Source organism: Phocoena phocoena, chromosome 11 (genome assembly GCF_963924675.1).
Source record: "Phocoena phocoena chromosome 11, mPhoPho1.1, whole genome shotgun sequence".
Lineage (NCBI taxonomy): Eukaryota > Metazoa > Chordata > Mammalia > Artiodactyla > Phocoenidae > Phocoena > Phocoena phocoena.
Window position 1 is genome coordinate 77,656,676 of NC_089229.1, and position 10,456 is coordinate 77,667,131.

General features: G+C 37.0%; 1 pseudogene; it reads left to right on the forward strand.

Annotated features, from left to right (window-relative positions):
* The first annotated feature begins 8,561 nt into the window (after positions 1-8,561).
* LOC136131423 (zinc finger CCHC domain-containing protein 10 pseudogene) lies at positions 8,562-9,034 on the forward strand (annotated as a pseudogene).
* Positions 9,035-10,456: the final 1,422 nt, after the last annotated feature.

Here is a 10,456-nt window from a genome sequence, read left to right on the forward strand (position 1 = left end):
TTCTCTAATGATTAGTGATGTTGAATATCCTTTCATGTGTTTGTTGACAATCTGTATATCTTCTTTGGAGAAATGTCTGTCTAGGTCTTCTGCCCATTTTTGGATTGGGTTGTTTGTTTTTTGATATTGAGCTGCATGAGCTGCTTGTATATTTTAGAGATTAATCCTTTGTCAGTTGCTTCACTTGCAAATATTTTCTCCCATTCTGAGGGTTGTCTTTTCATTTTGTTTATGGTTTCCTTTGCTGTACAAAAGCTTTTAAGTTTCATTAGGTTCCATTTGTTTATTTCTGTTTTTATTTCCATTTCTCTAGGAGGTGGATCAAAAAGGATCTTGCAGTGATTTATGTCATAGAGTGTTCTGCCCCTGTTTTCCTCTAAAAGTTTGACAGTTTCTGTCCTTACATTTAGGTCTTTAATCCATTTTGAGTTTATTTTCTTGTATGGTGTTAGAGAGTGTTCTAATTTCATTCTTTTACATGTAGCTGTCCAGTTTTCCCAGCACCGCTTATTGAAAAGGCTGTCTTTTCTCCATTGTATATTCTTGCCTCCTTTATCAAAGACAAGGTGACTATATGTGCATGGGTTTATCTCTGGGCTTTCTATCCTGTTCCATGGATCTATATTTCTGTTTTTGTGCCAGTACCATACTATCTTGATTACTGTAGCTTTGAAGTCCAGGAGCCTGATTCCTCTAGCTGGTTTTTCTTTCTCAAGATTGCTTTGGGGCTTCCCTGGTGGCACAGTGGTTAAGAATCTGCCTGCCAATGCAGAGGAAACGGGTTCAAGCCCTCATCTGGGAAGATCTCAAATGCCATGGAGCAACAAATTCTGTGTGTCACAATTACTGAGCCTGTGCTCTAGAGCCTGCAAGCCACAGCTACTAAGCCCACGTGCCATAATTACTGAAGCCCGCACACCTAGAGCTCATGCACTGCAACAAAGACCCAGTGCAGCCATAAATAAATAAATTAATTAATAAATAAATAAAGATTGCTTTGGCTATTCAGGTTCTTTTGTGTTTCCGTATAAATTGTAAAATTTTTTGTTCTAGTTCTGTGAAAAATGCCATTGGTAGTTTGATAGGAATTGCATTAAATCTGTAGATTGCTTTGGGTAGTATGATCATTTTCACACTGTTGATTCTGAAGAGTGATTTTTAAGAAAAGACATTTCTCAAGACCAGCATTCCATTTGGGGAAAAACATGCAGGATTATAACTCATTTATAATGCCTAGTTTATGCCATAAATAAGAAACAGAGTGAGCTGGGATTAATAGTGGTGATTTGGTTCTTATGAATAATGTTTGGTTTTTGATTACTGCCATGTTATGAGCTGGGAATGCAGTTAGGTCATTGAAGACTGGATTAGAATTGGATGAATCTTTTTTATTTATTAATACAAACCTTAGATACATGAGTGATGTTGTTAGCGATGGAAAGTGTGGTGATGGTGTTTTACTTCCAAACTAGTCAGAATGAAAACAACAACAAAAAATAGAAACTTTTAAAAAATGATTAGAGTAAAAGAAAGGTAATAAAGTCTTTTTATATATGTCTTATTGAGAAGCCAAGAACTCACACAAATGATGGAATAGTTTCTGAATTTATAAACTTCTGGAGGGCAAAGAATATTCTTACTCATATTTGTACATCTTATGGTGCTTGCCCTGGTTCCTTGTATTTACTAGATAATTGATGATGCTTTTAATGGAATTAAAATATCTCATCAGTAATTCTGTCATCACACATCTTGCTGTTGGAATATTCTGCTTTATCTACAAAGAGGAAAAACTAAAATATTTTTTCTAAAATATTTTAAGTTTAAAGTTTCAGAAATAAAAATTAAATCATTTTGAAAGATTTTCTTTTGAAATTTGAAAGTTACTAAACTAATTTTAATGAGACAATAAGATTACTTTTTATTTTTTGTTTATAAATGCTTTTGTCCCATTGGCATGAGTTATAATCCTAAATATTCTGGTTATTCTAAACAGACATAATCTTATTTTATTTTTTCTTATAAAGTTATGGTTGCCCAGCTGAGCATATATATACGTTGATTGACATGGTTGCCTTCAGTTCTGTCTTTCATGAATGCTTTGTCAAGGGCTCTCTTCAAATAGCCCTTAAAGTTAAAAGGTTACTTGTGTTCTTCTAGCCTTTCTGTAATAGAACTGGGTAACTGCAGTATAACGCATCTGCCAATTTACCCTATGAATCTTGGGGTCATATTTACAGAGAGACTTGTGCCTTTTTATACATGTATGTGTGTCCATGTTTTTCTTTAATCCTATCAAATGGAAGCATTGATTTTGGTCAGTTATGGGATAATTGTAACATAGTATATGGTGATAACATTCATCATGGGTATGAAGTAAGTTGTATGCTCAGAATGACCTTAGGTTTCATGATGGAATGCAAAATGAAGGGGACGTACAACACAAAAAGTAAATGCCATTATTGTTTTATTGAAGAACACTTTAAAAGTAAAAATCAGTAAAAAAAATTTTTTTAACTTAATTTGAATACTAGGTACTAATATTTAATAGAAATTGCAAAAGATGAACGCTGAGGATGATTGAAGAAGTAGATACTGAGACAGAAATGCCATTTTAGCACCATGAAGCTCCTTAAGAAAATAAAAAGAAATCAAACAATGAAAGAAAAATGAGTGTAGCTATTATAGTATTTACTTAGAATTCAGGACTAATGGTATTTATTATTTTATTCCACTAGTTTTGGATTTTTACAGTCACTTATTTCTTCATGTGTAGTTCTAAGGACTCATTTTTTTTTAAGTTATTACTGTTTTTCAATATGTTTTACTTAAAGCTGAAATAACAGAAAGTCTGGGAAAATTCTTTCTTATACCTTTTTGGGTCCCTGGATCATATAATACAATAAAAACTGATTTCAAGTATCATGTAGATGTGTATTTTTTTTCTTTGCTAATTTTTTTCGAGAAAAGGAGCCTGCCTACAAAATGATGTTTCATTCTTATGAAAGATACCCTGCAGTTATGTTATAACATTGTGCTGAATGTGGCTCTACACGAGAAGAATGGCAGAGATTCTTTTAAATTTCATTTTCCAAGACCTAAACAAGATATCAACACAATAATCTCCCCTTTTCAAGTCACATAAGTTTCCAGTAACTGTTTTGTTGAATTGGTACATATGAGTTCAATCTAGAAAAAAAAATCATTTTGAAGGGTGGAAATGACTCCTTTTCACAATAAAAGGGATTCAAGAAAAACCAACATAGGAATTCTTTTCTCCAATTCCACTGCAGTAAAGTCAACTCCTGATGACTATCCCAGCTAATGACTATGCCTTACATTTGTTTGGTACTTTGTTTTCAAAGTATGGTCTTTTCTTTATTTCATGAGAACTGCACAATGAGTGTGTGAAGCAGATCAGAATGAAGAGAAAGTGAAGTCCTGAGAGATGAAATGGCTTGTAGAAGGCCACACAACTAACTGATGACAAGACCTGGATTGTCACCCTGCTTTAAAGTCTGTTTTTTTGCTTGTTTGTTTGTTGCAAGCAGAATGGCTACATTCTAGGGTAGTTAATTCAATTCAGTAGTTTAAAATAATTATAATCGTTAACATCTGTAAATACCTTCCACTTTACAGCGTTTGTCTTATTTAATTTTTAGGGTAACTTTAGCCATACCTATTCTTATCATCCTCATCCTCATCCCCATTTTACAGATGAGGAAACCAAGGTTCAGAGATCTCATATGACCTTGGCCTAGGCTAGAGCAGAGCCAGGGTTGAACTCCTGCCCTTAATACTTCTGTTCACTTTCCATTACCCATGCTGGCCAATAGCTCAGCAATCCAAAAAGTGCTTCTGTTCAAATTTAATGATTTGTGTTTCCCATACTGGAGAAAAGCACACTCTTAACTGTGTCTCTCTGAAGGAGATATTAAATTTGGTTTACATTCCTCTGATCCAGTATCTCTAAGAAGTGCAGAAAGGAGTGACCCAGAAAACAGCAGGGCTAATCCACATTTAGATAACTTTGAGCTTTACTTCCACTTTCCTTAAGATATTTATGTTTCTAAGTAGCAGTGGGTCAAAGTCTGGAAGCAGGGAATAATATTTTAACTTTGACTTGATTTGTTTTAGATGTGTTTTGTCTCCCTGCCTTACAACACCATACTGTTTTTTTTTTTTTAAGTATGTCCTTTAAAATCATTGTTCTTTTTTAAAAATTTTTGAAACAGTGTTCATTCCATGAATCAAAGTTAACTCTTCTGATGTGAACAAATTAGATTAGATGTGGGAACCTCTACAAGGTAGAGACTGTCTTTATTCCTATTTTGTAAATAAGCAAACTATTCCCCAAGACCCCAGAAAGAAGACCTGGGAATAGAACCCAGATCTGTTCGCTCTGAGGACTCATATTCTTTTTTTTTTTTTTTTTGAGGTACGCAGGCCTCTCACCGCTGTGGCCTCTCCTGCTGCGGAGCACAGGCTCTGGACGCGCAGGCCCAGCGGCCATGGCTCACGGGCCCAGCCGCTCCGCGGCACGTGGGATCTTCCCGGATGGGGGCACGAACCTGTGTCCCCCGCATCGGCAGGCGGACTCTTAACCACTGCGCCACCAGGGAAGCCCCCTGAGGGCTCATATTCTTCACCACCTCATTCCACTGCTTCCCGGGAGCCACCTCAGAGCTGGAGTATTCCCCAAAATCCTTTATTAATGACTCTCACTGAAATAAATGTGAGATCTTTGACCAGCCTAAAAGCTCTAAAAATGAGGGGCTAACAGAACGTTCCATTCCTGTGGAGAAAGTGCTATAGTGCTGGGGACACATTGTATTTGAATCCTTGGACCCATAAGACAGTTCACTATGTTTGAGTCTTTTCACATCAAAAGAACTCTCTGAATCTTATCTTAGTACTTTGACTTCTTCCACAAACATTTGTGTTCTTCCATGAACCTAGAAGGTGATCAGCCAAGATTCTATGCAGCATAGGTCCTGTGGAGAGATTGATAAGGAATAAGCTTTCATGAGATATTCTTAATTTATATTAATTACCATTAGCTTTGTTTAGAAATTTAAATATAAAGAAAAGGTTTTTTTCCTGAAAATAGGCAAAATTAGAATTAGTTTTTGTAGATGAGCAGAAGTCTGTAAATGCCCAGATTAATGTAATAGAATATTGCACATTGGGATGCTAGAAAGAGTATTGTTTTGGATCCTTGGATAAAGTGTTGATGTTTGTTTTTGAAACCGAAGATGAAGAGATCATGGTAGCATCGTATCTTTCCCCATCCCTAAAGCTATCTTTTCACTACATGCAATGTGGTTGTTATAATAAACCTTAGAAGCAAAACTCAGAAGGATATGTAGTAGTTTAATAATTGAAAAGTACAGGCATACCTCATTTTATTGTGCTTTGCAGATATTGAATTTTTTACAAATTGGGTTTTGTGGCAACCCTGCATCAAGCAAGTCTATTGGCACCATTTTTCCAATAGCATTTGCTCACTTCATGTCTCTGTGTCACATTTTGGTAATTATTACAGTATATCAAACTTTTTCATTATCATTATATTTGTTACAGTGATCCATGATCAATGATCTTTGATGTTACTATTATAATTATTTTGGGGGCACCCTGAACCGCACCCACATCTGATGGCAAACTTAATCGATTACTGTATGTGTTCTGACTACTCCACCAACTGGCCATTCCTCTGTCTCTCTCTCCTCCTTGGGTCTCCCTATATCCTGAGACACACAATATTGTTATCAGGTCAGTTAGTAACCCTACAATGACCTCTAAGCATTTAAGTGAAAGTAGTTGCACATCACCCATTTTAAATTTATTTATTTTTGTTGTGTTGGGTCTTCGTTTCTGTGCGAGGGCTTTCTCTAGTTGCGGCGAGCGGGGATCTTTCACTCTCGCGGCCTCTCCTGTTGCAGAGCACAAGCTCCAGACGTGCAGGCTCAGTAGTTGTGGCGCACAGACCTAGTTGCTCCGTGGCATGTGGGATCTTCCCAGACCAGGGCTCGAACCCATGTCCCCTGCATTGGCAGGCAGATTCTCAACCACTGCGCCACCAGGGAAGCCCCCAACACATCGCCCATTTTAAATCAAAAGTTAGAAATGATCAAGTTTAGTGAGGAAGGCCTGTTGAAAGCTGAGGTAGGCTGAAAGCTAGGCCTCTGGCACCAAACAGTTAACCAAGTTGTGAATGCAAAGGAAAAGTTCTTGAAGGAAATTAAAAGTGTTATTCCAGTGAACATACAAATGATTAAAAAGTGATATTGCTGATATGGAAAAAGCTGTAGTAATCTGGATAGAAGATCAAACTTGCCACAGCATTCCCCTGAACGAAAGCCTAATCCAGAGCAAGGTTCTAACTCCCTTCACTACTATGAAGGCTGAGAGGTGAGGAAGCTGCAGAAGAAAAGTCTGAAGCTAGCAGAGGTTTGTTCATGAAGTTTAAGGAAAGAAGCCATCTCCATAACATTAAAGTCCAAGATGGGGCTTCCCTGGTGGCGCAGTGGTGGAGAGTCCGCCTGCCGATGCAGGGGATGCAGGTTCGTGCCCCAGTCTGGGAAAATCCCACATGCCGCGAAGTGGCTGGGCCCGTGAGACATGGCTGCTGGGCCTGCGCGTCTGGAGCCTGTGCTCCGCAACGGGAGAGGCCACAACAGTGAGAGGCCCGCGTACCGCAAAAAAAAAAAAAAAAAAGAAGTACATTTCAGTAGGCTAAAGCTGCCATAGATAGTGATTCTCTGATGGATCTGGGCAAAGTAAACTGAAAACCTGGAAAGGATTCACCATTCTAGCTGCCATTTAGAACATTTGTGATTCATGGGAATAAGTCAAAATATCAGCATTCACAAGAGTTTGGAAGAAGTTAATTTCAATCTTCATGGATGACTTTGAGGAGTTTAAGACTTCAGTGAAGGAAATCACTGCAGATGTGCTGGAAATATCAAGAGAAGTAGAATTAGAAGTGAATCCTCAAGGTGTGATTGAATTGCTGTAATCTCATGATAAAACTTGAATGGATGAGAAGTTATCAATACTTCTAATGGATGAGCAAAGAAAGTGGTTTCTTGAGATGGAATCTACTCCTGGTGAAGATACTGTTGAAATGACAACGAAGTACCTAGAATATTATTCAAACTTGGTTAATAAAGCAGTGACAGGATTTGAGAAAATTGACTCTAATTCTGAAAGAAATTTTACTGTGGGTCAAATGCTATCAAACAGCATTGCATGCTACAGAGAAATTATTTGTGAAAGGAAGAGTCAATAGATGCAGCCAACTTAACTGCTGTCTTATTTTAAGAAACTGCCACAGCCACCCCAGCCTCCAGTAATCACCATTCTGATTGGTCAGCAGCCATCAACATAGAGACAACACCCTCCATCTGCAAAAAGATTTCTACTCGCTGAAGGCTCAGATGATGTTTAGTATTTTTTAGCAATAAAGTATTTTTAAATTAAGGTATGTATGTTATTTTCTTAGACACGATACAATTGCATATTTAATAGACTATAGTATAATGTAAATGTAACTTTTATATGCACTGGAGAACCAAAACATTTGTCTGACTCACTTTATTGCCATATCCACTTTATTGTGATGGTCTGGAACCAAACTCGCAATATCTCTGAGGTATGCCTGTATAGAAAATTGATTTGATAATGAGATATATTTAATGTTTCTTAATCTAATTCTTTGGCAAATTGATTTTCAAGCCAAAAGATTGTGAAAAGAATGACAACCATTATATCTGGGGGAATATTTTTCTTTATATCTTTGGAACAAGCCACACAACTTTTCATTCTAAAAATGGATATTCAGAGACTCAAAATAGCAGATCTCTCTTTTCCAGCTCTCTTCCCAAAGCCCCAAAGAATCTAAAACTCCAGTCCCAACTGATATGACCACACTGTAATGTTGATACTCCAATTAGAATCTGGGGTTGGCAAGTTATGCACACGTGCCACCCCTTGATGGTAACACATTAATATTCAGGTTACCTCCTTCCTTATTCTTCATCTCACCCTCATTATGTTCTTCTCATCTCTTCCCTGTCCAAATTGTACATGGCCCTTTCCAGGGCTTTTTGCCCAAATTTTTGAAGATTGCACCCCAAAGCACACCCACCATCCTCCTTGATGTCACCTCACAGTGTCCTGAACTTTCTCCCATATCTTACAGCACTTAAGACACAGGGCCACCATTTTCTGTTGTTATCTATCTTATGCTGTTGTCCTTGGTGACTGTCAATACTGATCCCCCAGCTCCTCTTCACCCTTCACTCTGGGGCCTTTCATTTCTATTCTTCTTCAGACACTCACCAGTATGGCCAAACCACTGACCTCTTCATCACTGAGATCTTTTCTTCTTTTAATACCTGAATATTGAAATGTTCCTTTTGACCATAACATCTTTTCTTTTGCACTCTTCCTTTCCTTCACTCCCTATCCCCTATATACTCTGGTCGTTGGGTCATGATTAAGATTGCATCTTCCATCAGCATGACAGGCCTCAGCCGAGCTAAGATGGTAACCCCATGCATGCCTGGAGACAAACTGAAGCAAATAAGCAATATATGTAAAATGTCAGAAATACTTGGAATTTGGACATTGGATTTATGAGTGCACAGGAAAAAGAGTACCTACATAGGCCTTTAAGAAGAGCAGAATTAGAGAAATCTTTAAAAGAAAAAATTAATAATTGTTATAACAAAGCATTAGAAAAACTAATGTAGAAAGACCAAGAAAAAAGGTCTAAGAGTATAACCAGTTTCCATAGCAACTGCAGTGACAGCTCACTTAGTGATTCTTCATTAGATAGTGAAGAAACATCTACCTTGTTCTCCTCAGAGGACAGTGACACCAATGAAATCTCCTCTAGTTCATCATCTTCAGCCTCCTTCACAAGCTCTTCTTTCTCCTCTGTTCAGACTCAGATTCCAGCTCTTTCAGTACCAGCAGTACCAGCATGGATGGCAACTCCAAGAATAAACCAACAAAGAAGAGATAGAATTACTCCATCCATATTGGACTGATGAACTGCAAACACTGATGTCATTCTTAGAAGGGAATTTAGGATGTGCTAAGGCCAAATAGGTAAACTGGTCAAAATTTTTAGAGTTTTAAAGTTTCTAAATTTTTGCATTGTAAGAACACAAAGAATATTAATAATGGAATATATATAAAAATTTTTAATTTTAAGGGTGAATCTTGGTTTTCCTTTTTATCTTTAAAATGTATCTTTAGAACTGAATCAAAACTGAATTCCAGAAAACTCGTTTTTGGGATGAATTGTTATCTTTTCTCCCTGTGACTCAAATGCCATACTTTGGTATATGTTAGTGGAATGTATCAGACATGTTTCCAGGACAGTGCATCAGAATATCTGGCAGTGAATTTCTAATGAAAGGTTGAAAGCTTTTCTTCTAAAATCAGCAAAAAGACTAGGGTGCTCACTGTCACCACTCTTGTTCAAAGTAGTGCTGGAAATCCTAGCCAGAGCAATTAGACAAGAAAAAAATAAAGACATTCAAATCAGAAAGGAAGAAGCAAAATTGTCCGTGTGCAGATGACATGATCTTATGTATAGAAAAGTCCAAAGACACCACCAAAAACTGTTAGAACTAGTAACCAAGTTCAGTAAGGTTGCAGGATACAAAATCAATATACAAAAATCAGATGTGTATCTATACACTAACAACAAACTATTTGAAAAAGAAGTAAAGAAAACAGTCCCATGTGCAATAAGATAAAAAAACAATAGAAATACTTAGGAATAAATTCAACCAAGAAGATAAAAGATCTGTATATTGAAACTATAGGAAAATTGATGAAAGAAATTGAAGAAAGCACAAATAAATGGAAATATATCCCATGTTCACAGATTGGAAGAGTTAATATTGTTCAAATGTCCATAACAGCCAGAGCCATCTATAGATTCAATGCAAACCCTACCGAAATTTCAATATAGAAATAGAGAAACTATACTAAAATTTGTATGGAACCACAGAAGACTTCAAATAGCCAAAACAATGTTGGAAAACAAGAGCAAAGCTGGAGGCATCACACTTCCTGATTTCAAAATCTTGCAAAGCTGTAGTAATCAAAACAGTAGAGTACTAGCATAAAAACAGACACATAGATCAATAGAACAGAATCAAGATCCCCAAATAAACCCATGCATATATTGGGTTGGCCAAGAAGTTTGTTCGGGTTTTTCCATAGGATGCATAGCAAAATCCGAACGAACTTTTTGGCCAACCCAATATGATCAATTAATATTTGACAAGGAAACCAAGAGTACTCAATGGGAAAAGGATAGTCTCTTCAATAAATTGTCTTGGGAAAAATGGATGTACACATTTGAAAGAATGAAACTGGACCCCCATCTTAAGCCATTCACAAAAGTTAACTCGAACTGGATTGAGGACTA